The 25,397-nt window shown below is 45.1% G+C and overlaps 1 protein-coding gene across 3 annotated transcripts in view; it reads left to right on the forward strand.

The window, feature by feature from the left end:
- CALN1 (calneuron 1) overlaps positions 1–25,397 on the forward strand; it is a 319,581-nt gene that overhangs the window by 267,603 nt on the left and 26,581 nt on the right. The window lies entirely within an intron of this gene.

The following is a 25,397-nucleotide window of genomic DNA, read 5'->3' on the forward strand; positions in this document are numbered from 1 at the left end:
CATTGTTCAGATGGCTCAAGAAACCTTTTTATTAGCAGTGCCCATAGATTTTATGCCTACCACCAAAGAAACTGGTTTACTGAGAGGAAGCAGTGTGCCATCCTAGAGAAATTTAGGGCTAAGCACATGATTGTATAGTACTTGGTGCAGACATCTGATAGTTTATGGGTTGGACAATTTCTTCCTTCACTGGTAACAATGAGGGCCTCTAGTGTTCTTATACCGATATGCTGCATAATTAAATATTATACTCAGTCGACAGAGAATGGCAGAGAATGGATGAGTTGGTCTTCCTATCTTTTTTGTATCTTCAGTAACAGGAATAATACTGAAAAACTGAAGGGAGAATGTGTGCTCATGGGGAGGAGGATGACAAAACCTAAGAAAACGTTTTGGTAAAGTGGTATGTTGCTTGTTGCAGTAATGCCTGTTATATATTTTTTTCCTTTCAAACAATGTCTGATATTTAAAGCAAATCTTTATTTCAAAATAAAAAAAAATTAAAAACCATTCTGAATGACTGGAAAGTATTTTGGGAAGAATTTCCCATTTTCTAGGAATTTTTTTCCTATACCTTTTCATTTTGGAACAGAACATTGTTTGTAATTGCTGTGAAATAGAATATCTGGTTCCTGCTCAGCTCTAATACAAACTTCAAGTACTATAAATGTAGCTTCACACACATGCTATGCTCTAGAAAAGTTAGTGAAAACAATTCTTTCTTGGCTGTAGCTATGATTTTGTGATCTTGGTGCCCAGATCACCCTGTAAAATATGTGATTTAAAGATGACTTTTTAACATTTGTTTTATAAATAAAATGAGAAAATTCATATTACATAATATCTTAGACCCACCTCCCAAATATTCACACATTCATTGGAACAACAAATTCCTTGGGCTGAATTTTAGTGGAAGTAATACATTTACTCTGTATTATATTTGCACTATTCCATTAGAGACTTTGCCCAGGTTTACCAGCAGCAAAATGATGCTGCATTGCTCTGTGCGATTAAAACAACAACAACAACCCCCTTATGAAAACAATTCAGGAGTGAGCGCCAGATTCTCACTGGTGATAGGAAAAGGGAAATGGTCCTCACTCAGTGATGTCATGATTAGTGATGTTAAATTCTCGGGAATAAACTTTCGGAGAATATTCTCGAGAATGTTCTTGAGAATATTCTCCAATGCAAGAATTTTTGAAAATCTTCTCTTAAATACTTGTTAAATAGTTTTAAAAGAATTTTACTATTTATGATAATGTGTTTCTTTAATAAAACTTCAAGAATCATGAACGTTTACAATTGTTAAAATGAAAATTCAGGAAAGTAAAGAAAAAAAGACAGAGGTTTAAATTACTAGAACTTTTATTACAAATCTTCTGTTGCAGAATACAAATATTTTTAACTTTCTGGATTGAATACAAGTCTAATCAGAATCTGCACTTTCTGAATCTGACCCATATATTTCTATCTCTTCTTCTTCCTCATACATATCCTCTTCTTCTACTTCTTCTTTCTCTTCAGCATCATCAATTTCTTCTTCCTCATTTCTCTGGTTCTGTTTCCTTTTTTCTCTTGGGGATTTCAACGGAGCATCATTTGGGTTTTTAAGAAGCTTTATATTATGGGCTATGAATGTCAGCTTGCCTGCCCTTTCTTGTGTTAACTTGTTTCTATTGCATTATGAATGATACTGTAAGTACTGAAACTTCTTTCAGTTGCTGCCGTTGTTGGTGGCATATTCAATATGTTGATCGCTGCTTTCCCTAATTTTGATCCATAGCAAATACCTTTCCACCATGTTACTGCATCTACTGAGCTAGCTGATTTTGTTACATATGATTTTCAAAAAAAACCTTCTTTAGCACGATACTCTGCAAGCTCTGCAATGACTTTTGCCAAGTGATCAGTGCCATACATTCTTGTGACTAATTTATTGATGAATTCTGTTCCTTGTATTTGTTCATTTCTAGTAAGGTACTCACCATTGATTTTTGGATCTAGAATATTTGCAGCGTAGTGAATGTCTTTTAGAGCCATATCTTTTCTTTTTTCAAAACTTTTTATCACATCCTGTTTTTCTTGTTTGGTAAGTGGACTTTTGGGAAGTAGCCAATCATTCAGGAACTTTCAGAAACATTCAGGAACTTTCAGAAATTTCAGAAACATTCAGGAACTTTGCTCATTTTTAGCTGGTCAGATTCAAGCAACATAATCCATTTAACAACAGGACTTATGAGTGCATGCAGGTTTTGGACCTGTACCCAAAATACATCTTCATCCAGGACTGAATTCCTGGTACATTTGCTCAGTTTAGTCTGTAAATCTTCATGGACAGCAAGGCATTTTAAGACATTTTTTTATTTCAATAAGCTTTTCAAACAATATGAAATGGAACCCCACCTAGTTTCAACTGGCAATTTAAGTGCACAAATTTGATTTTTCTCTTTTCGAAATGGAGTAAAATGAGCTCGTAAAACTTGCGATTTGTTAATTTCCTTCACAATAGTTTTCCAGGTAGCTTCTGTTAAAATTTCTTGAACAGATTTTAAGTTACTGATGTCACCAATTAACAAATTTAGTGTATGCACGAGTGTACATAGCAATGTGATTGTATTGTTCGTTAAGCATTGATAAGGATTTCACCATTGCTCAGCATTATCAGTGACAATGGCACCTTATTTTTCAGTGCCTATTTCTGTCATTATTTCTTCCATACGGAATGCCATAAACTCATCAGTATGGTGTTCAACATCGGTTGCCACGGTCTTGTAAAACACTGGTTGGGGTGTAGATATAATAAAATTTATAACAGATTCATTTCTTTGGTTGCTCCAAGCATCACACTGCAGTGCAAGAGAAGAGGCTTCAGCAATTTTTGTTCTTATAAGAGCATCAACACGTTGATATTCAGCTTCCAAAAGTTTGTTAGAAAGTGTGTACCTGAATGGCATCTTGTAAAATGGTCTTAATTTTTGCATGAAAGTAATCCAATCTTCGTTTTCAACCAGTGAAAGAGGCAATCCCAATGAGAATATAGCTTGTGCAAAAAATTCATCCAAAACTTTGTTTTCAGTTTCATTCATAGAATCAAAGTAGCAACTTATAGAGTGAGACACCTTGGCTGAACTAGATGTGGAAAGTGATAATGTAAATTCACTATCACTATCACAGTGTTCTATAAATGTTGATGCAGTTGATGGTTGAGGTGATCTGCTTCTGGACTCCGAGAATTTTATTGCCTTTTTCTTGATGTAAGCAGGAGTCTTCAAACAATTGGAAATATACTTTCTCATCATTGTCGCATTTCTGATGTATTCAGCATTGCAGTACTTACATTCCTATAACACTTTGTCTTTAACTGTTTTATGAAGGAAATAATCCCACACATCACTTCTAGGCTTAGTTCTTCTTTTCATACTGATGAAAACACAATTACACCTTTCACAAAAGAGAATAAAAGTGTTATTGTCTCTTTATATACTTTTTGTGATGCTTCCAGAAAGTTCCATAACAGTCAGAATTCCGGACTCATGCATGTTCTAGAACGTTCCATAACATTCTGGAACGTTCTATAACATTCTCAAACTATCTTGAATGATCAAGAAAGCTCTTTAACATTCAGGGTGTTCTAAAAGTTGAATACAATATATTATTTCAAGAGGCAATGAAAAATTAGAAAATTCTTTAAAAAAATCTCAGGAAATAATCTTGTGGAGAATATTCTCAGAATATTCTAATTCTTGGAAAATATTCTCACCTCACATCACTAGTCATGATCTAGAACAAAAGCCAGTCCTAAGCAGTCATCCTCTGTGAAAAGAGGTCTGTTGAATTTAGTCCAAAGTAATTTTTAGAGCAGATTTTAGTTTGAAAAGTGGAGTGATGGAGAATCAACTGCAATGATCCCCGGTAAATTATTTCAGTGCTCAGTTACTTTCACTGGTAAATGCCTTATTTCCATTCTGCCTTAGTCTAGCTCCAACTTCCAGTCACAGAAACATGTCGTCTAAACTGACAAGCCCATTAAAGAACACATTTTTTATGTGAGTTCCCCATGTTGGTACTTACAGGCCATAATCGAGTCATCCCTTAGACTCGAGATTAACAAAGAGAAAATGATGACAAAGGGCATCTTTTGTAACGACTCCTGTGGCTCTTTGTTGAATCCTCTCCAATTTATCAACCTCCTTCTTGAATTGTGGGCACCAAAGCTGTACGCACGATTCCAGCAGCAGTCACACTAATGACGAATAACCTTTCTACGGCTACTCTCCAGTTTCATTTGTGCATCGGCTTGACAAAGCCCTGGGTGGGTGGATTTAGTTGGGATTGGTCCTGCCGTGGGCAGGGGGCTGGACGTGATGACCTCCTGAGGCAAAGAAAACATTGAGTACTTCAGCTTTCCCCACATCATCTGTCACTAGGTTACCTCCTTCATCCAGTAGGAGCCTTACACCCTCTCTGATCACCTTCTTCTTGTTAACATGCCTGTAGAAACCTTTCTTGTTATCCTTCACATCCTTTGCCTGTCGCAATTCCAATTGCGCTTTCGCCTTACTGATAACCCCCCGGCATTCTCGAGCTATACATTTAAACCCCTCCCTGGTTATTTGTCCAAGTTTCCACTTTTTGTAAGATTCCTTTTTGTGCTTAAGTTCACCAAGGGTTTCTTCTATAAGCCAATCCAGTCTGCTACCATGTTTGCCTCTCTTGCTACGCATCGGGATGGTTTCTTTCCGTGCCTTCAATAAGGCTTCTTTAAAATACTGCTAGCTGTCCTGGTCTCCTTTCCCCTTCATGTTAGCATGCCAGGGGATTCTGCCCATCAGATCTCTGAGGGAGTCAAAATATGCTTTTCTGAAGTCCAAGGTGTGTATTTTACTACTCTCTTTGGTCAGGATCCTGAAATCTACCATCTCATGATCACTGCTTCCCAGGTTGTCACCCACCTCTGCTTCCCCTATTAGTTCCTCCCTGTTTGTGAGCAGAAGGTCAAGCTGCGCACGGTCCCTGGTCAGATCCTTCAGCACTTGTACCAAGAAGTTATCCCCAACATTCTCCAAAAACTTCCTGGATTGCCTGTGTACTGCCGTATTGGTTTCCCAACAGATGTCAGGGTGATTAAAGTCCCCCACGAGAATCAGGGCCTGCAATCTGAAAGCTTCTCTCAGTTGTCCGAAGAAAGCCTCATCTACCTCATCCACCTGATTTGATGGCCTGTAGTAGACACCAACCACAACATCACTGCTGTTGTTTGCCCCTCTAAACTTAACCCATAGACTCTCAACAGGTTTTTCTCCCTCTATATACTGGAGTACAGAGCAATCATAGTGCTCTCTTATGTATAGTGCAACTCCTCCTCCTTTTCTCTCTTACCTGTTCTTCCTGAACAGTCTATACCCTTCCATGAGAGCGCTCCAGTCATGCGAGTCATCCCACCAAGTCTCTGTTATCCCAATTAAATCATATTTCTTGGACTGGGCCAGGGCCTCCAGTTCTCCCTGTTTCTTGTCCAGGCTTCTTGCATTAGTGTACAAACACCTCAGATAACCAGTTGATCGTCCTATCTTCTCCATTCGAATCAGGGGTCCTCCTTTCTTGCTCGTTCCTCTTTGCTTTTCTTCCCAGTATCCAACTTTCCCACTCCCCTCAGGGTTTTGGTCACCGTCCCCCAACGAACCTACTTTAAAGCCCTCCTCACTAGGTTTGCAAGCCTGCCTGCGAAGATGCTCCTTCCTTTCTTGGTTAGGTGGATCCCATCTCTTCCTAACAATCCTTGTGCCCGGAACAGAGTCCCATGGTTGAAGAAACCAAAGCCCTCTCTGCGACACCACTTGCACAACCATGCGTTTACTTCCTCAATTCGATGATCCCTACCCAGTCCTTTCCCTTCAACAGGGAGGATGGACCAGAACACCACTTGCGCTCCAGATTCTTGGATCCTTATTCCCTGTACTACATAATCCTCAGTAACCCGCTCAAGGTCATTCTTAGCCGTATCGTTAGTTCCCACATGGAGAAGCAGGAAGGGGTAGCGATCCGAAGGTTTGATCAGTTTGGTAAACCTCTCAGTCAGATCCTGAATTCGAGCTCCTGATAAGCAGCACACCTCTCGAGATTCCAGGTCCAGACAGCAGATGGAAGACTCAGTCTCTCTTAGGAGGGAGTCCCCGACCACCACCACCAGTCGTCTTCTTTTGGGGGTGGTGGTTGTGGAACATTCATCCCTAGGACTATGCATCCCATGCCTTCCAGTAGATGGTGTTCCCTTTCGGTTTCTTCCTTGTGAGGTCTCTTCCAAAGCATTCACCACTGCAGAGCCTGCGGAGAGAGCCTGAAAGCGATTACTTACCTCTATAGCATTGGGGGATTCCTATGCTGGCCTTATAGACACCTGTTCCTCTGTGCAGCCCTCTATCCCTGTCTTGAGTCCTACCGGTGGGGACAGAGGTCTATACAGCCAAATACCTAGCGCCTGTCCTTAAGTCCCATCTCCAGATGCCTGTTCCTATGTGCAGGCATTAGCATTCTTGAATCTGGCAATCCAGTAACTTTCAAGGGAGAATTGCATTTTCCTGTGGCTCTTTGCCAAGCCTTCCACTGCATTTCTACGTGTAGTACAGTGGGGCACAACTGCTTCAGAGAACGTTCTTCTTTCCCTAAAAGCTGTTTCTCATAGACTATCATTCCACCCGGGGTTGTGCAATGGAACAAATCTATCACATCCCAGAGCAATACAAACAGCTTGTTTCAAGGGTGCTGTTATGAGTACTGAGAATTTCCTGTCCATCAGCCATCAGAGGAGAATAGAAACCGTGTGTGGTGTGGGGGACAAGTCAACGAGGAATGAATTCCAGGTGACTGATCGTGCTTCATATGTTCCCTGCTGCGTGTGAAGAAAAATGACCTTCCAGAGGTCTGTTAAATACCACCCAGTTCTTAGTAAATACTCCCTCTCCCTAGCTTAACTTGATCCCTGCCATGAGCAGTCTAGATGATACGTATCCAGGCCTGCCTGCCAGTTGAATCCTGCAGAATGATCAGCTATTTAGCCCATCATGCCATTGCTGTCGCAAATGAAACTCCACTGATGGTGCCAACAATTTGCATTACACCACTGTCCATTGGTCATTTGTTCAGTATGTGCTCTCTCCTCGTATACAGTCTGATAATTACATGCACTCAGGGCAGAAAGCTGTTTTACAGAAATACCAGATGTTGCTGGTAATGAATATTACACTGTTCTTGCCAGTGGCATGTTTCTGCTGCAATGCCCCATGGTTCAGTGATTTTTAAATTCATCTCCTGAAAAAACTTCCCAGCTGTGACCTGCCAAAGGAGAGAGAGAGGGGACTGAATCCCAAAATAGCACTCTGCTCAAACCCTGTTCTAGCCCACTGTTGTTTTGGAAAGAAAGGAGCACTTAATACGTGTTGATGAATGAAATCCCACAACCAAACAATTGAATCAATCCATATATGAAACATTCAAGTTAGTAGATGTCCCAGTTGGCATATGCTCAGGTACTACACTGAGTGTAATGTGGGTTACATATGCTTAGGAGCCTGGCAAACTGAAAGAACTCTTATTTCATAGCTTAGCCAGCTCTAGTCATTTATTAGAAGCACAAGCGTTCTGATAGTGTTATTAGTGTGCACGGTGCTACAGCTTGAGACACTGTAAGGAGGCATTCGTATGTGTTTAGCATTGAGCTGTATGATAGCTAATAAGCAGGTATTTTATGAGGGAAGACAGAAAAAGAACATGAGAATGAAACATCCCGGCAAGTTTCTAGTCGGGTGTGCAAAATGGCATCCTTCGCACGCACTGTACATGTGAGGTCATGCCGTGTGGAAAATACCTTTTTGTTCACATATTGAGGGATCAGACAGAAGCATCCCATGGCCACAGATGGTCCTGGAGCATGTCTTGCCTACAGCAACAGCATGCAACGGATGGGATGGCCCAATGGAAGAGGTGGGGGATTCAAATGTGACTTCACCAGCCCCTTGCATCTTAAGCGCTTGACACTAAGGCCCTTTTTTGTTGAAAAAAGGAGGAAAGGTCTTTGCAAGTCCAGTTTGAAGCATATTTCATAGAATCATAGAATAATAGGACTGGAAGGGACCTCAAGAGGTCATCGAGTCCAGCCCCCCACCCTCAAGGCAGGACCAAGCTCCGTCTACACCATCCCTGACAGATGTCTATCTAACCTGTTCTTAAATATCTCCAGAGAGGGAGATTCCACCACCTCCCTTGGCAATTTATTCCAATATTTGACCACCCTGACAGTTAGGAATTTTTTTCTAATGTCCAATCTAAACCTCCCCTGCTGCACTTTAAGCCCATTACTCCTTGTCCTGTCCTCAGAAACCAAGAGGAACAAATTTTCTCCTTCCTCCTTGTGACACCCTTTTAGATATTTGAAAACCGCTATCGTGTCCCCCCTTAATCTTCTTTTTTCCAAACTAAACAAGCCCAGTTCATGAAGCCTGGCTTCATAGGTCATGTTCTCTAAACCTTTAATCATTCTTGTTGCTCTTCTCTGTACCCTTTCCACTTTCTCCACATCTTTCTTGAAATGTGGCGCCCAGAACTGGACACAATACTCCAGCTGAGGCCTAACTAGTGCAGAGTAGAGCAGCAGAATGACTTCACGAGTTTTGCTTACAACACACCTGTTGATACAACCTAGAATCATATTTGCTTTTTTTGCAACTGCATCACACTGTTGACTCATATTCAACTTGTGGTCCACTATGACCCCTAGATCCCTTTCCGCCATGCTCCTTCCTAGACAGTCGCTTCCCATCTTGTATGTATGGAACTGATTGTTCCTTCCTAAGTGGAGCACTTTGCATTTCTCTTTATTAAACCTCATCCTGTTTACCTCTGACCATTTCTCTAACTTGCTAAGGTCATTTTGAATTATGTCCCTATCCTCCAAAGAAGTCGCAACCCCACCCAGTTTGGTATCATCTGCAAACTTAATAAGCAGATTTGCAAGATGACATGCAGGTTCTTGCACTCATGCTCCCTGGGTCCTGACAGTACATTTCTGTAGGGCTGACAATCCAATGCATCAGGTCCAGAGAATAGCGTGGGGTTTGGGGGGGCAGTGATGAGGAAACGTTTGTGTCGAAAGTTGGCCAGAGTTGAAGAAGAGTGGAATAAGCTCCATGTGAGTTCTGCTCATGAATTTTCAGGGAGCAGAATTAGGCCCTACTGGGGGTTCTCATCACTTTTCCTTAGGCAAGAACCGTTGTGCCATGTGACTTCATCTTTCTACCACTCCTTGTGCTCTCGTATATCAGCACGGAAGATGAGTTTGCAAAAATCTAGGACACAGTGGAGTGATTTATCCCTGGAGCACTATTTTTCTCTCAGCCTGTGAGCCTATACCTCTTGCTCATGGGCTTTCATCACACTCCTTGACTTGTTTTTAATTCAGTAGCTTAATACATATTTGTAGTGCTGTCCTTGAATCTGAAACATTAAGGAGTTAGGAGTTAAGAGAGCTAAATCTAACAAGGTTGCAATTCTTCCTTACCTTCATATTGGTCCTGCTGCCTGTGGAACAGACTAGTTCAGTTCTAGCTGGCAGGAAGTTGCTGCATCGGATCCTAGATTAGAGGAAGTTGTTGCCGTGCCACTGAGAAACGTGCTGCCCTGTCAGTCTAGGAGCAAACAAAGAAAATTCAATAATTAAACCAGACCTGATTAAAACTTTCCCAATGTTTGGAAGTGGATCTGCTAAAATTACAACTTGCTACTGATCTGTGCTTTGCTTTCCAGGAGAGGGGGATTAGCTATTGTAAATCTGTCACTTCACAGCCAATAGCGGCATATGCCATTGAGTGCTGATGGTGATTGTTTGTTATTCCTCTTCTTCTCCCTAGCTCTTCAGCGAGGCACAAACCTCAGCAGGTTCAGTTTCTTCATCTGAACTTTAACTTGGTTTCCAGCCCATCTGTTTAACTCTATCCCACTGTGGCACTTGTAAATTTAAGACACCCTGCTCTCCCAAATGCAGGCAGAACTCCGATCGAGAGATGAGGTTTACATACTGATTGGTCTATAGCATTTTTCATCACTTAGGGTATGTCTAGATTACAATGCCTCTGGCAACAGAGGCATGTAAATTAGACATATCGACATAGTCAACGAAGCGGGGATTTAAATATCTCCCGCTTCATTAGAATAAAAATGGCTGCCATGTTGTGCCAGTTCAGCTATTTGTTGGCATGAACCGGCAGTCAAGATGGAGATCGGTCAACAAGGAAAGCCTTTGCTGACCGATCCCTTATGCCTCGTGAAATGAGGTTTATAGGATCGGTCAGCAAAGGCTTTCCTTGTCAACTGATCCCCGTCTTCACTGCCAGTTCGTGCCGACAAACAGCTGAGCAGGCACAACGTGGCGGCCATTTTTATTCTAATGAAGCGGGGGGAATATTTAAATCCCCGCTTCATTGACTATGTTGGTATGTCTAATTTACATGCCTCTGGCGACAGAGGCATGTAGTCTAGACATACCCTTAGTAACAACACAATACCTCCCCTCCCACCATGGATCAGGGCTGGCCTGGAATAATTCGTATTGAGCACAGCAAGCTAGTTGCGCCTGTTCACACTCTCTGTCCACCACCCGCTTTTTCTCAGTCCCGTGGCATGATCACAATGGTCATTCACAAGTGAATGCAGCTCTTCTGCTGAGTATCATGGCTCCTCTGAAGCCTGTTTTCCATCTACTTCTATTTCCTCTGTTTGGTCTGCATTCTTCTGTTTTATCTGGCTACTGTCTTTTGCGCCAGTACGATGTTCCTCTTGATTTCTTAAGATTAAACTTTAGCTCCACAACAGACCCAATCTGTCCCTCTGGTGCTATGTCTCAGGTTTCCATCTGGTGATGCTGAATGTTACAGAAAGAAGCACAACCTCATTTTGTCCATGAGCTCACTGTTCATTGTAAAAACTTCAGCTGAATAACACTAGCTGCATGATGAGAGACTTTTTATGACCCTCAACACCTCCCAATTGCTCTTGTCTATCTCCTAGTCATCTAGAGGAATTAACCCATGTAACAGATTTCTAATCCTGGGTGGCTTCCTTCATTTGCTCCCTTCAAATTTTTCCCTTTAGTTATTGGTCAATAGCATTGCTCTCAAACTGGGGATCAGTGACTTGCCACAGAACTAGCATCCAGACACTGGAAAGCTGATGACTGGAGTTAATGTAAATGGATGGAACTTTATCATACAGTTTTAATTCATTCACCTTTAGCACTGAAAGGTATGATAGCTGTTCTCAGTATTCTTTTCACAGAGCCATCACGGCTGGCATTCTGACATTTCCTAATTTCTAATACAATTTATGATTCATGTAAAATGCCCTCCCACTATTTTGTAAAAGACAAGATGACATTTAAGGAAAGTAACAGAAATAATAATTGTGGATGTGGCACTGAGAAATGCACTTCGCGTATGTGATCATTTACAAGAGTAGAACAGTTGAGAGAGGAATCCATGTAGGGCAGAGGAACTCATACGAATGGCACTAATAACCACAATGATCATCTGGCATTGTCGTGAATGCTGGCAGCTAGGGAGAGGCAGTATTAACTAAGAGTTGGGGACTAACTCTTAGGGGACCTCTGGAAGGCCATTTCTTCATACCCAGCAGAGAACATATGAAGCAAGGTCAGTCGTCTGGAATTCATCCCTCATTGACTCGTCTCCCATCCCACACACAGTTTCTGTTCTCCTCTGATCATTAATGGACAGGAAATTGTCAGTACACATAAGAGCATCCTTGAAACACACCACTTGTGCCACTTGGGAGGTGATGTTTTTGTTCCATTGTACAACCCCTGGTGGAATACTAAAGCAGTAGGACCTCACAGTATTACAAGTAGAAATGAGCTGGAAGCAATATGGCCTAGACTCTAGAGGAAGGCCTGGCCCAGTGACAGGCCTGCTGAGCGACTTTGGCAGCTCCCCTCACCTCTATTTCTGTAAAATGGAGACACTCTAAGCAAGTCACAGTTTATGCTGGATTTCACCACCAGACACAAATGCGATTACGTAATGATGATCGATCAGAATAATTGATTTCTGCAGATTGATTTTTAAAATTGTAGAGAGCCATTACACATACTCGTCCTGATTTCCTTCTCATTTACACTGGTGTAACTCAGGAGTGACCTGTAGGCTTCAGCATAGCTAGAGCTCTGTACATCCTGTTTAATCTTTCACTGCCCTCTATTTGATTTCAAGATATTCTTGGGCACCAGGGTGATAGGAAAATTAGTTTTCCATGAAGTACCCACAGCAGGTTTAGTGTCTCATTCAATTGCAATATTGGATGTTTTCTATTTACTAGAGAGAAACTAGTTTTCCAGAAACATAAGGAGTGGGTAGGGAATTATAGACTGACCTAACATTTTCAAGCCTTCATTCACACTGGGAGCAATGATTGAAGTGTGCTTGCCCACGCCGAGTGTGAACTGCAGTTGACAAGCGGTGATGACTTTGAACATAGGTGCTACTATGGATGTGCCTTCACATTTGATCACTTCAGTTCATCTTTCTAAGAATAAAAAATGAGAGACACAGACAAGAACTTCCAGAGGTTGGGTCAATGTCTTTTGCTGCATATGCACGTGTTCACGCTTTTGTGGAAGATTGCCTGTTACGCAAACTCACAAGTGAAAATACAAATGACTTGGTTCTGGAAGTAGACTTCCGATAATCCGGCACTTCAGGGACCTAGGTGGTGCTGGATTATCCGATATGCTGGAGTATCAGGAGGTACTGCATACTCCCGACCCAATCCCTCTTCCCCACACCTTATGTTTGGGTCCCGGAGCCACCGGTACAGCCGTGCGTCTCTCTCCAGGTGCTGGGGCATGTGTGCTGAGCTGCTGGCTTCTCAATGAGCTGGCCGGGATGCCGTGTGCAACCCAATCCCCCTCCCCTTCCCTTCCCAGAGCCAAACACCTCCCCTCCCTGCTGTAACCCACATGAGAGTGGCTGATCTGAGCACTTCTGGGTTCTGTCCCAGTTCCGTCAGGAGCTCTTGCCATTTTGATGCCGGACTATCAGGAGTGCCGGACAATTGGATGCCGACCTACTGGAGTTTTACTGTACTTTGTTTCAAGTGGCACTGGCTGGCCTCTTATCTGTGACTGTAGTTAGAAGAGAAGCGGGTGCAGATAGACCCACAGAGGAGACAGACAGAGTTTTGGCTCAAAGAGCCAGGGGGTGCTGTTTTCACTCGGCATGCCCTAGAGGGGGTGTTCCCATGTTGGCGCTACATATATGGCTAGCGCTCATATATCTACATGAGCAGGGCTTGACATGCGGCGGTGAGCCCCGCTCCCCAGCTGTGCGGTTTGGCATGTGCTGATCATACTGCAGTGCCGTGCTGGGCTAAAATCGACTCGCCACGGGCAAGTAGATTGCCCTAATTGTCGAGCCCTGTACATGAGGCACACAGTAAGTGTCTGTCCCACTGTGTTCAGTGAACTTAGTTGTTAGTTCTAAGTAGACATCACACCCGAAAGGAGCTGGTGTGGAGGCAGAAGCATGTGGATTAGTGATTTAGCTCTCTGCGTTGGCCTATTACGTCCGATACTTGGCCAGCAGTTCTTAGGCAGAAGTCTACACATTAATTCATCAGGCTTGTCAAAAGAAGGAAGGATAGAAGATTGTGTAGTAGAAGGTCATTACTGATCATGTTTGGGAAAAGGCATCTTTGGTTGGGTTGGGGAGTTTTAGTCGTTTATTTTAGATTATGCTCTTTGTGCGTGATTTTGTAAACTGCTAATATTCAAAAGACCTAAGGGAGGTTCCTGGTGATCGTATTTTGGTTTTTTTCTGCCCCTAAAACAGGGCCAATTTCTCAGTTTGGCCAGGATCCCAGATATTTGGTTTCAACTTTTTATTACATTTCAGTTATTACTTTGTCCTTCACTCTGTCCCCCAGTACCAATTGTTCTGGTGATAGATGGAACAGTTCATCTGATATCTCTCTGTGCCACACTCAGATGGATACAATGAATCATGCAAATGATGACAATCTGTCTAGATTACCATTTATCCAGAATTGTTTAGTTCTGGGCTTTTCGCTGAGCTATAATTGGCCCCAAATTAAGATCAAGATAGTTCATTTTGGTCTAAAAAGTAACGGCTCAAGGTCCCTAACAAGGATGTGTGTGTGTGTGTGTGTGTGTGTGTGTGTGTGTGTATATATATATAGTATCTTTGACAACAGGTGCACTGTTGTTTTTTTTAAACTGGAGTTATGATTTTATGCTTTCTACCTGAATTTATGAGTGTTCCTGTTATAAAAGCCATTTAGAGCTTTAAAAAAATAAAATATATATGAAGATATACCTATTGCATAGAGCTAGATTAGACCTTGGGAGGTCATTGAGTCCAGTCTCCCGCCCTCGTGGCAGGACCAAGTACCATCCTTAACAGATTTGCACCAGATCCCTAAATGGCTCAAGGATTGAGCTCATAATCCCAGGTTTAACAGGCCAATGCTCAAATCACTGAGCTATCCCTCCCCCTTTAGAAAAAGAAGACAAAGTCTAAATACATAACAAAACCTGAGATCTGCTTATGTCAGGGCTTTTTTCCCCTGCCCAAATACATTTTCACACAACTTTATCCACTTCACATTTTCTTAACAGTCACTTCCGGGATGAAGAAAAATTGCTGTAGAGGCAAAAGCACACAGCCAGATCCTTGAGGCCAGGCATAGCCCACTGTAGTCTGGAAAAGCAGAAACTCTCGACTGTCACGTTTTGGTCCTGGCAGTGAATTGCTATGCAGCATTTCGCACAACTTTCTTGGCAATTACCTGTTAGGGTTACATTTTAAAACCTCCGATTTCCAGCACCCATTATCTTTAGGATATTTGACTCTAGTTCCAACCTCCGTGAAAGGCCAACCCAGAACCCTTCCATATGTTTTGGGGGCAGTTCAGATGTCCCCTTCATGACTGAGAGCCGTCACCAACTACAAGGTTGCTGTAAAATTTCTTTTTCCACCCTTAGACCATTAGATTTTCTCAAAGCTCTGTATATTAGGGGCCTGTATATAAAGGTGGTTAGACAAGACTTTAAATGTCGGGATAACTGGGACAGTCTAATCATGTGTTCTGCATTTAGTTAATGGCAAGATTGTCACAAAGCAGGCTCACTGATCCGAGTATGTACTTAGAGAATTGGTGGTTAAAGAAGCTCACATCTGAGTGCTGAAAGCCAGACCTAGTGCAAGAATTAATCATGCTCTACCCATTACCAGGACTAAAATCCTAAGAAAAATGATAATATTGAAATATTATCAATGATAATATTGAAAAGGGAGAAAGGGGGTGGGAGAGAGTGCAGTCCTTGGAAATTAAGACAGAAGCCAAATTCATTATGGGTGTGTCTAGACTACATGCCTCCGTCGACGGAGGCATGTAGATTAGACAGATCGGCAGAGGGAAATGAAGCCGCGATTAAAATAATCGCGGCTTCATTTAAATTTAAATGGCTGCCCCGCTCTGCCGATCAGCTGTTTGTCGGCAGATCGGGGCAGTCTGGACGCGCCGCGTCGACAAAGAAGCCTTTCTTGATCGGCACAGGTATGCCTCGTGAAACCAGGTTTCCCTCTGCCGATCTGTCTAATCTACATGCCTCCGTCGACGGAGGCATGTAGTTTAGACGTATCCTATGTGACCCTGCCTTGGAATCACAATAATCTCTTTTGTACATCTCCAATAGGCAGAGCTCTTCGGGAAGTAGAATCTGAACTCTGGAGGAACCCCTAAAATAATTTTGCATATCCCAAGGAACCACTACCCATTTTTTATTTTCGACAGCCGTATGAAAATACTGTTACGTAGGTGAGATTTTAGATACATGAAAACAACCACAGTTTCGGTAAAAATGTTAATTACAAAACTGCGCAAAGACTACAAATCTACAAAATAGCGAACGACCGTAACGTGCACTAGAAAAGACTAGAAATGAGGAGAATTCTGGGAAGCAGAAACAAAACAAAGAGGCAACTGGTGGTGTATGAAGATTACTCCAGTATTGCCAATTGCCGGACAAAAATTCCTGTAATATTTCAAGGGATATTTGGAATTGTTCATGGTATTTCAAAATTTTTATTTATTTATTCCACGATTTCTCACAGAACCCCTGACAATGGTCTGCAGAACCCCAGGGTTTCGCAGCACCTTGGCAGGGAAACACTGCCCTTGAATGTCCCAAAAGGCACATGGACAATGCACTCAGTGCAACAGATGACTCAGGCAAAGGGTGGAATAAGTACGATCCGCCAGCAGTTACAGAAACACCTGGGGAATCAGAACACCAGTGACCGTAGGCTCATGAGAAGACAGTCTGTTCTAAGTTCTCCAACACATTCATGTGGGTTCCACATGAATTAGCACAACGACCATGATCTGTGCTTATAAATACATCTGCCAGGAGTTCAAAGGCTGTGCTTGCTAGTGTTCGTCGTGTGACTGAAGCATTATATGGTCACGTGTGAAGAAAATTGAGAATCGGAGCAATATAAACAGGTGGTTCATTACACTGTAGAAGACAAGCAAGTGGCAGGAAATCCATAAAAGAATCTCCGATAGCAAACTCTCTCTGTCTAGACAGGATTTTCTACCTTGTTCTTTAGCAACAGCCAGGTTTTTATTTAAAAAACAAAACAAACAAAACCTTAAGAAACCATGAATGGTCCTTCAGCACCTTAGAGTCCAACAAAAAAATGTAGGTAGTAACATGAGCTTTCGTGGGCACAGCCCCACAACCTGAGACTCTTAAACGAACCAGGCTTTTATAGTAGATTTCTCTAAGACCCCCTGAGAGGAGCACTCTTGGAGAAATTATATTTTTTCTTTCAATAAAAAATAAGCAGAGTGTTATTTCAGGAAAGTTCCCATCTCTGTTCTTCATTCTCAGGATGTAAATTAGAGTTCAGACAGTTCATTTTGGTGAAAGGTGAAAACTGCTAGGGTTACCAGATGATTTCAAAAAAATACCGGACACACTTGATGTCAGATGGGGGTGGGGACCGGCAAGGAGGGGAGCGGGGCTGGCTGGGAGGAGGTCGGGGGAGCAGGGCTGGCCAGGATGGGATTGTGGGGAGCGGGACTAGCTGGGGGGAAACCGGCTGGCGGGGAGCAGAGCTGGCCGGGAGGAGGTCGGGGGAGCAGGGCTGGCCAGGAGGGGATTGTGGGGAGCGGGACTAGCTGGGGGGAAACCGGCTGGCGGGGAGCAGAGCTGGCCGGGAGGAGGTCGGGGGAGCGGGGCTGGCCGGGGGAGATCGAGGGAAGGAACCAGCCGCCGGGAAACAGGGCTGGCCAGGAGGGGGTCGGGAGAAGCAGGGCTGGCTGGGGGAGATTGGGGGAAGGAACCGGCCGGCAGGGAGAGGGGCTGGCCCAGACGCATGCAGATCCTGGGGTGCAGCCCATCCCATGCATGGTCCTGGCGGAGCACACAGGCAAGTCCAGGCCTGAGGATTCCATCCTGCCCTGACTCTGCCCCCCCCCCCCCCCCCCACTGCGTAGTTGAGTGCTGATACTCATGATAATAATAAAACATACTTAATTAGAAAACACTGGACATTAGGGTTGCCAGGTGTCCGGTATCTGAGCTTTCTGTTCGGGAAACAAATTGAGAAAATATAAATGAGAAAATAGAAATATCCAGTATTTTCTAACTAAGATGTAATGTCGATTGTGACGTAATGTCAAGTGTGTCCGGTATTTTTGTTGAAACCGTCTGGCAACCGTTTTTATGTCTGGTATTTTCTCAATTGGTTTCCCGGACAGAAAGCTCAAATACCAGAGGGTATGTCTACACTACAAAGTTAGTTCGAACTAACGGACGTTAGTTCGAACTAACTTTAATAGGCGCTACACTAGCGCTCCGCTAGTTCGAATTTGAGTCGAACTAGCGGAGCGCTTAGTTCGAACTAGGAAAACCTCATTTTACGAGGACTAACGCCTAGTTCGAACTAGCTAGTTCGAACTAAGGGCTGTGTAGCCCTTTAGTTCGAACTAGTGGGAGGCTAGCCCTCCCCAGGTTTCCCTGGTGGCCACTCTGGCCAACACCAGGGAAACTCTATGCCCCCCTCCCGGCCCCGGACCCCTTAAAGGGGCACGGGCTGGCTACGGTGCCCATGCCAGGTGCAAGCCTGCCAGCACCCAGCCAGCAGACCCTGCACCTAGCACGGCACAGAGCCACCCACCCGATGCCCCCCAGCCCACCCCCTCTTGCTGGGACCAGGCTGGCGGCTCCCGGGAGCTTGCCCTGGACCGCAAGAGGCGGGCACCTTCCTGGGCTAGTGCGGACATCATGGACCTCGTCCACGATCTCCGCACTAGGCACAGGAAAGTGGCCGTCTAGGGCAGGAGAGCTGCCAGCCTGGCCACCCAGGAGCAGGTGTGCATGAAAATCAAGGGGGTCCACTGAGACCCCCGACACTGAGCCCTGAGCTTACAATGGCCGTCCTGGGTCAGACCAAAGGTCCATCTAGCCCAGTAGCCTGTCTGCCGACAGCGGCCAACCCTAGGGACCCTGGAGGGGATGGACCGAAGACAGTGACCAAGCCATTTGTCTCGTGCCATCCCTCTCCAGCCTTCCACAAACCTTGGGCAGGGACACCACTCCTACCCCCTGGCTAATAGCACTCCATGGACCCAGCCTCCATGACATGATCTCACTTCCCTTTCAACTCTGTTCTAGTTGTAGCCTTCACAGCCTCCTGCAGCAAGGAGTTCCGCAGGTTAACTATTTGCTTTGTGAAAAAGAACAACTTTCTCTTACTAGTTTGAAGCCTGCTACCCATTCCTTTCCTTTGGTGTCCTCTAGTCCTTCTTTATGGGAACTCAGGAAGAACTTTTCTGAATGCACCCTCTCCACCCAACCCCTGCTTTTAGAGACCTCTATCCTGTCCCCCCTCCGTCTCCTCTTTTCTAAGCTGAACAGTCCCAGTCTCTGTAGCCTCTCTTCATATGGGACCTGTTCCCAACCCCTGATCATGTTAGTTGCCCTCCCTTCTCCCAGCCTTTCTCTTCCCCTCTCCCACCTCCTTTTCCCAGTCTCCCCCAGTTTTTTTCAATAAAGACAGAGTCAATGTTGGCAGAAACGTTATCTTTATTTTGTACATCAATAAGAAGGGGGGCTAGGGAAGGGTAAGTGGAAGGAGGTGAGGGAGGAATGGGGTACGAGCCCCCGATGGGGAGGACTGGGCTGGCTCTGTGGGCTTCTGGGGGTGGAAGCTCTCCTGCAGCCCCCCAATTACCCCCTCTCCCCAGATGGCAGCCTGCGGCAAGTGCAGCCGGGCTGATGGCCGAGTGGTATGATGTGCCCAGTGTGGGTGCTCCGGGCAATCCAAGCCAGGACTGCTTTGCAAGCGGGGCACCCCTGAGAACTGTCTGTCCGGGGTGGGGGTCGGGACCCTTTAAGCACAGCCCTCGGCTAGCCTGAGACAACATCTCCACGCTCTAAGTCCTCCTCTGATGCCCTGCCGGCACTGTTTCCGGCCATCCTTAAGCCCTGTTCAGAGTCCACTCAATGTGGACTTGCTAGTTCGAATTAGCAAAACGCTAGTTCGAACTAGTTTTTAGTTCTAGACGCGTTAGTTCGAATTAGCTTAGTTCGAATTAACTAATTCGAACTAAGTTAGTTCAAACTAGCGCTGTAGTGTAGACGTACCCAGACTGTCCGGTTCAAAACCAGACACTTGGCAACCCAAGAAACTGTGGATTAAGGTTTGTTAGCCAGAAATGTCCTCTGCCATTGACTTATTCAGACTGACTGGGCCAGAAGGGATGGGCTCAAACTCAACACACAGAGCTGTGAGCAGCCTGAAGCATTTGCCATTTGCTGTTAACAGTTTTCATCCCCAAAGATCATGAAACATTTCACAAACCGCAGGCCTGGTCCTGCCAATACTTTATTACCTAGCACTGGGCTTGTTACAGGTGGGACTGGGACAGGCATTGGCACTGATCCCTTGCTTGTTTATCCTCTGCCGGGATACACGCAGAACATACGGAACGAGGCACCCGGCTTTGTGGTGTTTGCAGATGCTGGCGTCCTAGGAACCGTGGAAGAAGAAGAGGATCTTGATCAATAGAGGCAGAGCCAACCCTAGGGTACAGTGAATTTGGGCAACCTCTCCGGACCCCGCAGGCCAGCAGTCAATCCAGGAAGTGATGGATTCACTTGTTGGGTCCTGTGCCCCCCAAGGAACAGGCCTGGAAAGAGGGGTGGTACAGATGTAGGCGCAGGATAGGCAGAGGAAACAGTGTTCTGTGCTACAGGAGAAGGAGAAATTGTGGCAAAGGCATGAAGGCAAATCCCTGCCCTTGAGAAAAGCAGCAGGTGCCTTTTTAACATTAATGCGGAGCAATCAGAACCTCAAATTTTAAGGTCTCCTCCGAAAAGGGTCCCAAATCCCTCTGGACTTCACAGTACTTGTATGTGGCCTGCTAAGATGCTTCCAGCCAGCCTCAGATGGCCAACGTAACAGCTTTTCACTTTGACACAGAGGGCTCGTCTAGACTACATCCCTCTGTCAAAAGAGGAATGTAAATGAGCCCGATTGAAAGTGCAAATGAAGCGTGGATTTAAATATCCTGTGCTTCATTTGCATATTCACATCCGGTCGCTGTTTCGAAAAAAAGTGTATTTCAAAAGTGAAACCGCCGTCTAGATGCGGTTCTTTCAGAAAAAAAACTTTTTTCGAAAGAACCTGTACTCCTGAAAAAAAGAGGAACACAGGTTCTCTCGAAAAAGGGTTTTTTTTAAAGAACCATGTCTAGACTGTGCTTTCACTTTCGAAATATTCTTTTTCAAAACAGCAATTGGACACGAATATGCAAATGAAGCACGGGATATTTAAATTTACACTTTCGATCGGGCTCATTTACATTCCTCTTTCAACAGAGGCATGTAGTCTAGATGTAGCCAGAGAACCCCTTTGGGAAGAGAAATGCCAGTGCAAAAGATTCATTGGGTGTGTCTAGACTACAGGGTTTTGTTGACAAAAGTCCACTTTTGTCGACAAAACTATACCTGCGTCTACACTGCCGCTGAGTTCTGTCGACATAACGTCGACAGAACTCAGCAGTTTTATTGACGGCTGTAAACCTCATTCTACACGGAATAACGCCTTTTGTTGACAGAGTTCTGTCGACAGAAGGCGCTATTGCATCTACACTGTCCTTTGCGTCTACACTGCGGCTTGCTTTGTTGACAGAACTGGATGCAGTCTAGATGCTCTTTGTTGACAGGTTGTCGACAGTATCTGTCGACAAAACGTCTGTTGACAAAAGCCTGTAGTCTAGACGTACCCATTTTGTGGGCTCAGGGATGCAGTAGGCTAGTGCTGTACGGGTGGGTTGCATAAAAACATACATAAGAACGTCTGTACTGGGTCAGGACCTTTGGTCCTTCTAGCCCAGTATCCTGTCTGCCGACAGTGGCCAGCACCAGGTGCCCCAGAGAGGGTGGACCGAAGACAATGATCAAGCGATTTGTCTCCTGCCATCCCTCTCCAGCCTCTGACAAACAGAGGCCAAGGACACCATTTTATCGCCTGGCTAATAGCCTTTTATGGACCTAACCTCCATGAAATTATCTAGCTTCTCTTTAAACTCTATTATAGTCCTAGCCTTCACAGCCTCCTCTGGCAAGGAGTTCCACAGGTTGACTACACGCTGTGTGAAGAAGAACTTTCTTTTATTAGTTTTAAACCTGCTCCCCATTAATTTCATTTGGTGTCCTCTAGTTCTTCTATTATGGGAACTAATAAATAACTTTTCTTTATCGGCCCTCTCCACACCACTCATGATTTTATAGACCTCTATCATATCCCCCCTCAGTCTCCAATTTTCTAAACTGAAAAGACCCAGTCGCTTTAACCTCTCCTCATATGGGACCCGTTCCAAACCCCTAATCATTGTAGTTGCCCTTTTCTGAACCCTTTCCAAGGCCAAAATATCTTTTTTGAGGTGAAGAGACACAGTATTCAAGATGTGGGCGTACCATAGTTTTATACAGGGGCAGTAAGATATTCTGGGTCTTATTTTCTATCCTTTTCCTAATAATTCCTAGCATCCTATTTGCCTTTTTGACCGCCGCTGCACACTGCGTGGAAGTTTTCAGAGAACTGTCCACGATAAGTAGGTGTTGCCTACTCCCCCCCTCAGTCCGAAGGATACCGGGGGTAGGGAGTGTGACACCAGGCAGGATCTATCCATCTCAAATCATAAACTCCCTCTTGTGAGTGAAAACAAGTCTGGACCTGCCCATCAGCTGCTGGCTCCACCACAGGGAACATAACCAGGGGTCTGCAGCTGGGACTGGTATGACAAGGGGGAGGGGGTGCTACGTGAAGCGGAGAGGCTTACAAGAGAGAGTGCCTGTGCCAGATGCTCATACGGCCGCAGAGCTGCCGCCACGGAATGGTATTCTGTCAGCAAAAGGAAACGGCCAATGCAGAATCCTTCCACGGGGTTTCTTCCAGAGAGCCTCAAGAGAGAGAGTCCTTTGCCAGCTGCCCATTGACGTGGAATCCAGCCACACTGCGGAAGAAGTGTGTTGTTATCCAAATGTGCTTCTCTGTCCGTGGGGAAATTTCTTGCACCTGCCTCTGATGCTGAGATGGCGTATTGGGCTAGATGGCCCACAGGCTGGGGCTAGGCCCATGCTTCACTAGTTCTGTGCTGAGGGGTGTCTCGGGGCCCTTACGTTACTGCTTTTGACACCCATGGTCCTTGAAGTTGATTTGCATCATCTCTGAAACTACCCCCTCCCGATTCCCTTTCCCTAGAATGTCCCAAAAGGCACATGGACAATGCTCTCAGTGCAAAAGACGACTCAGGCAAAGGGTGGAATAAGTACGAGCCGCCAGCAGGTACAGAAACACCTGGGGAATCAGAACACCAGTGACCATGGGCTCACGAGAAGACAGTCTGTTCTAAGTTCCCCAACACATGCGTGCGGGTTCCATATGATTTAGCACAACGACCATGATCTGTGCTTATGAATGCATCTGCCAGGAGTTCACAGGCAGGGCCGGCCCGAGCCATTCCTGCACCCCGGGCAGCGGGCGCACGACGCATGTGCGGTCCCGCACCCCAGCACACTGCGCACCTTACAGCTGCTATCGGGCACGCGGCGCCTGATGGCAGCTCTAAGGGGCGCCGTGCGGCTCCCAGCCCTGGGCATGCAGCACCCGATTGCAGCTCTAAGGGGCGCCGTGCGGCTCCCAGCCCTGGGCATGCAGCACCCGATTGCAGCTCTAAGGGGCGCCGTGCGGCTCCTGGACCCGGGTGCGCGGCGCCTGATTGCAGCTCTAAGGAGCGCCGTGTGGCTCCTGAACCCAGGTGCCTGGTGCCTGATTGCAGCTCTAAGGGGTGCCATGTGGCTCCCGGCCCTGGGCACGCAGCGCCTGATTGCAGCTCTAAGGGGCGCCGTGCGGCTACCAGCCCTGGGCACGCAGCGCCTGATTTCAGCTCTAAGGGGCGCCGTGCGGCTACCAGCCCTGGGCACGCAGCGCCTGATTGCAGCTCTAAGGGGCGCCGTGCGGCTCCCAGCCCTGGGCACGCAGCGCCTGATTGCAGCTTCCCCTACAGCTGCCATCAGGCATACCCCATAGGTTGGTGCCCTGGGCAGCTGCCTGGCTAGCCCCCCCCCCCCTTAATCTGGCCCTGTTCACAGGCTGTGCTTGCTAGTGTTTGCCGGCACCCCGATTACTGGTGGAGCTAGCGCGGGGGCAGACAAGAACAGGAGCAAATCTCTGGCAGGGAGAGCTTTGAAATTCCTGTGCAAAAACTCATGTCCTGGCGTCTGCGATTGCCCTTTGAGACAAAGATCTCAAAAACGCACTATTGTTGCATTGGCTTATCAGACATCTCGGCAGGCTCAAGGGTGCCAATAAGACCAGGGCTTTGCTGTGGCGTGATCTCAAGCACAACCCCTAACTCAAGAGCTGTCCACACCAAAAGAGGAAAGCAAAACTACGGGATGGGTGAGAAAGCGTACTCCCAGTGTGTGGGATTGAACTTTTGGGCACTGAACGTTTCACAGAATCATGGTAACACCTTGCACTTTAGCTAAGCTACATTTTGCCTGTATTTAGCAGCAGAGATGTTCTGGATTTACCCCAGACTTACAACGCCATTCGCCTCAGCACCATGCCGACTTGAAAACACTGCCTCGGAAGGGGGTAAAAATGATCAAAGGACATTTTGCGCTGGAACAATCCTTTGCGTTTTCAAAGCACTCTAAAAACATCAACTAATTAATGCTTCCGACACCCCTGTGAGGTAGCCAAGTGCATGTTAGCCTACATTTACAGAGCTCTAGTTGCCAGGAGAAACACTGTGTTGTAAGCAAGGAAATGTGTATACTCCTCTCCTAATTTCTTTCAGAAATAGGACTATGAATAGGAAGAATGAATGGGACATTTTTCACTATGTATGCATGTGTGTGATTCTTCTAGGGCAAGCAAAGCCTATAGATTGCTGCTACTGTGCTTTTGGTGGGATTTTTAGTAGGGCAGAGTGGTGTCCCTGAAGAATGTATCCAACAGGAAAGCAGCCGATCCCAGTAGACAGGGGCTCTTTGGAGCTACATGTGGAGTTTGCAATGTTCACCATTGCTCCTGCTCTCTCTGTGATAACATTGTTGGCATCAGATTTTACAGGTCACATGAAAAAGAAATGATTCTAATTAGAATTTTATAGATCAATGAGTCGGTATCTAAAATTATTTTTGCATATAAATAAAGGTATCAGGCTTTCAGAAGCTGTTTTAGCACATAGGCTTAAAAGGCGTAGGATTTTTCATGAGCGGAGGAGAAGGGGGTCAGGAAAGAGGGTCTTAACTGGAAAACACAGGGATATAATTTCTTAGCTGTTTCCCATGTTCAATGTATCTAATTATTGGAGAGGCGGGTTCTCCTTTGCTCCTATGATTTATGAAATTGTTGGATAAGAAATCTAATTTCTTGCTGCCAGTTGTGTTTAATGGAAAAAGCAGACACACGCAGTAATTTATTTTTCTCAATCACTGCATTAGGTCAGAGGTTTCGTTCTGGATTTCTGTTTCATTTCAGGGTGTGAGCGTTTCTTTTGAAGGGGTGAGACGGCTACAGAGGTTGCATGTAAATGGCCAGTGTTATTCTATATACATGTAGAATTGAGCATATTCTGCATATATATGAGTTCATTTTCTAGATTATAAACCATCATCTATGAATGGAGAAAAAAGCAATCAGACATGAATATAAATTCCCGGTCTTCCCTCTAATTCTTTTCCATCCATGTGCAGAATAAATTTTATGATGTGTGGATGAGCA

Source organism: Pelodiscus sinensis, chromosome 21 (assembly GCF_049634645.1).
Source record: "Pelodiscus sinensis isolate JC-2024 chromosome 21, ASM4963464v1, whole genome shotgun sequence".
NCBI classification, from domain to species: Eukaryota; Metazoa; Chordata; order Testudines; family Trionychidae; genus Pelodiscus; species Pelodiscus sinensis.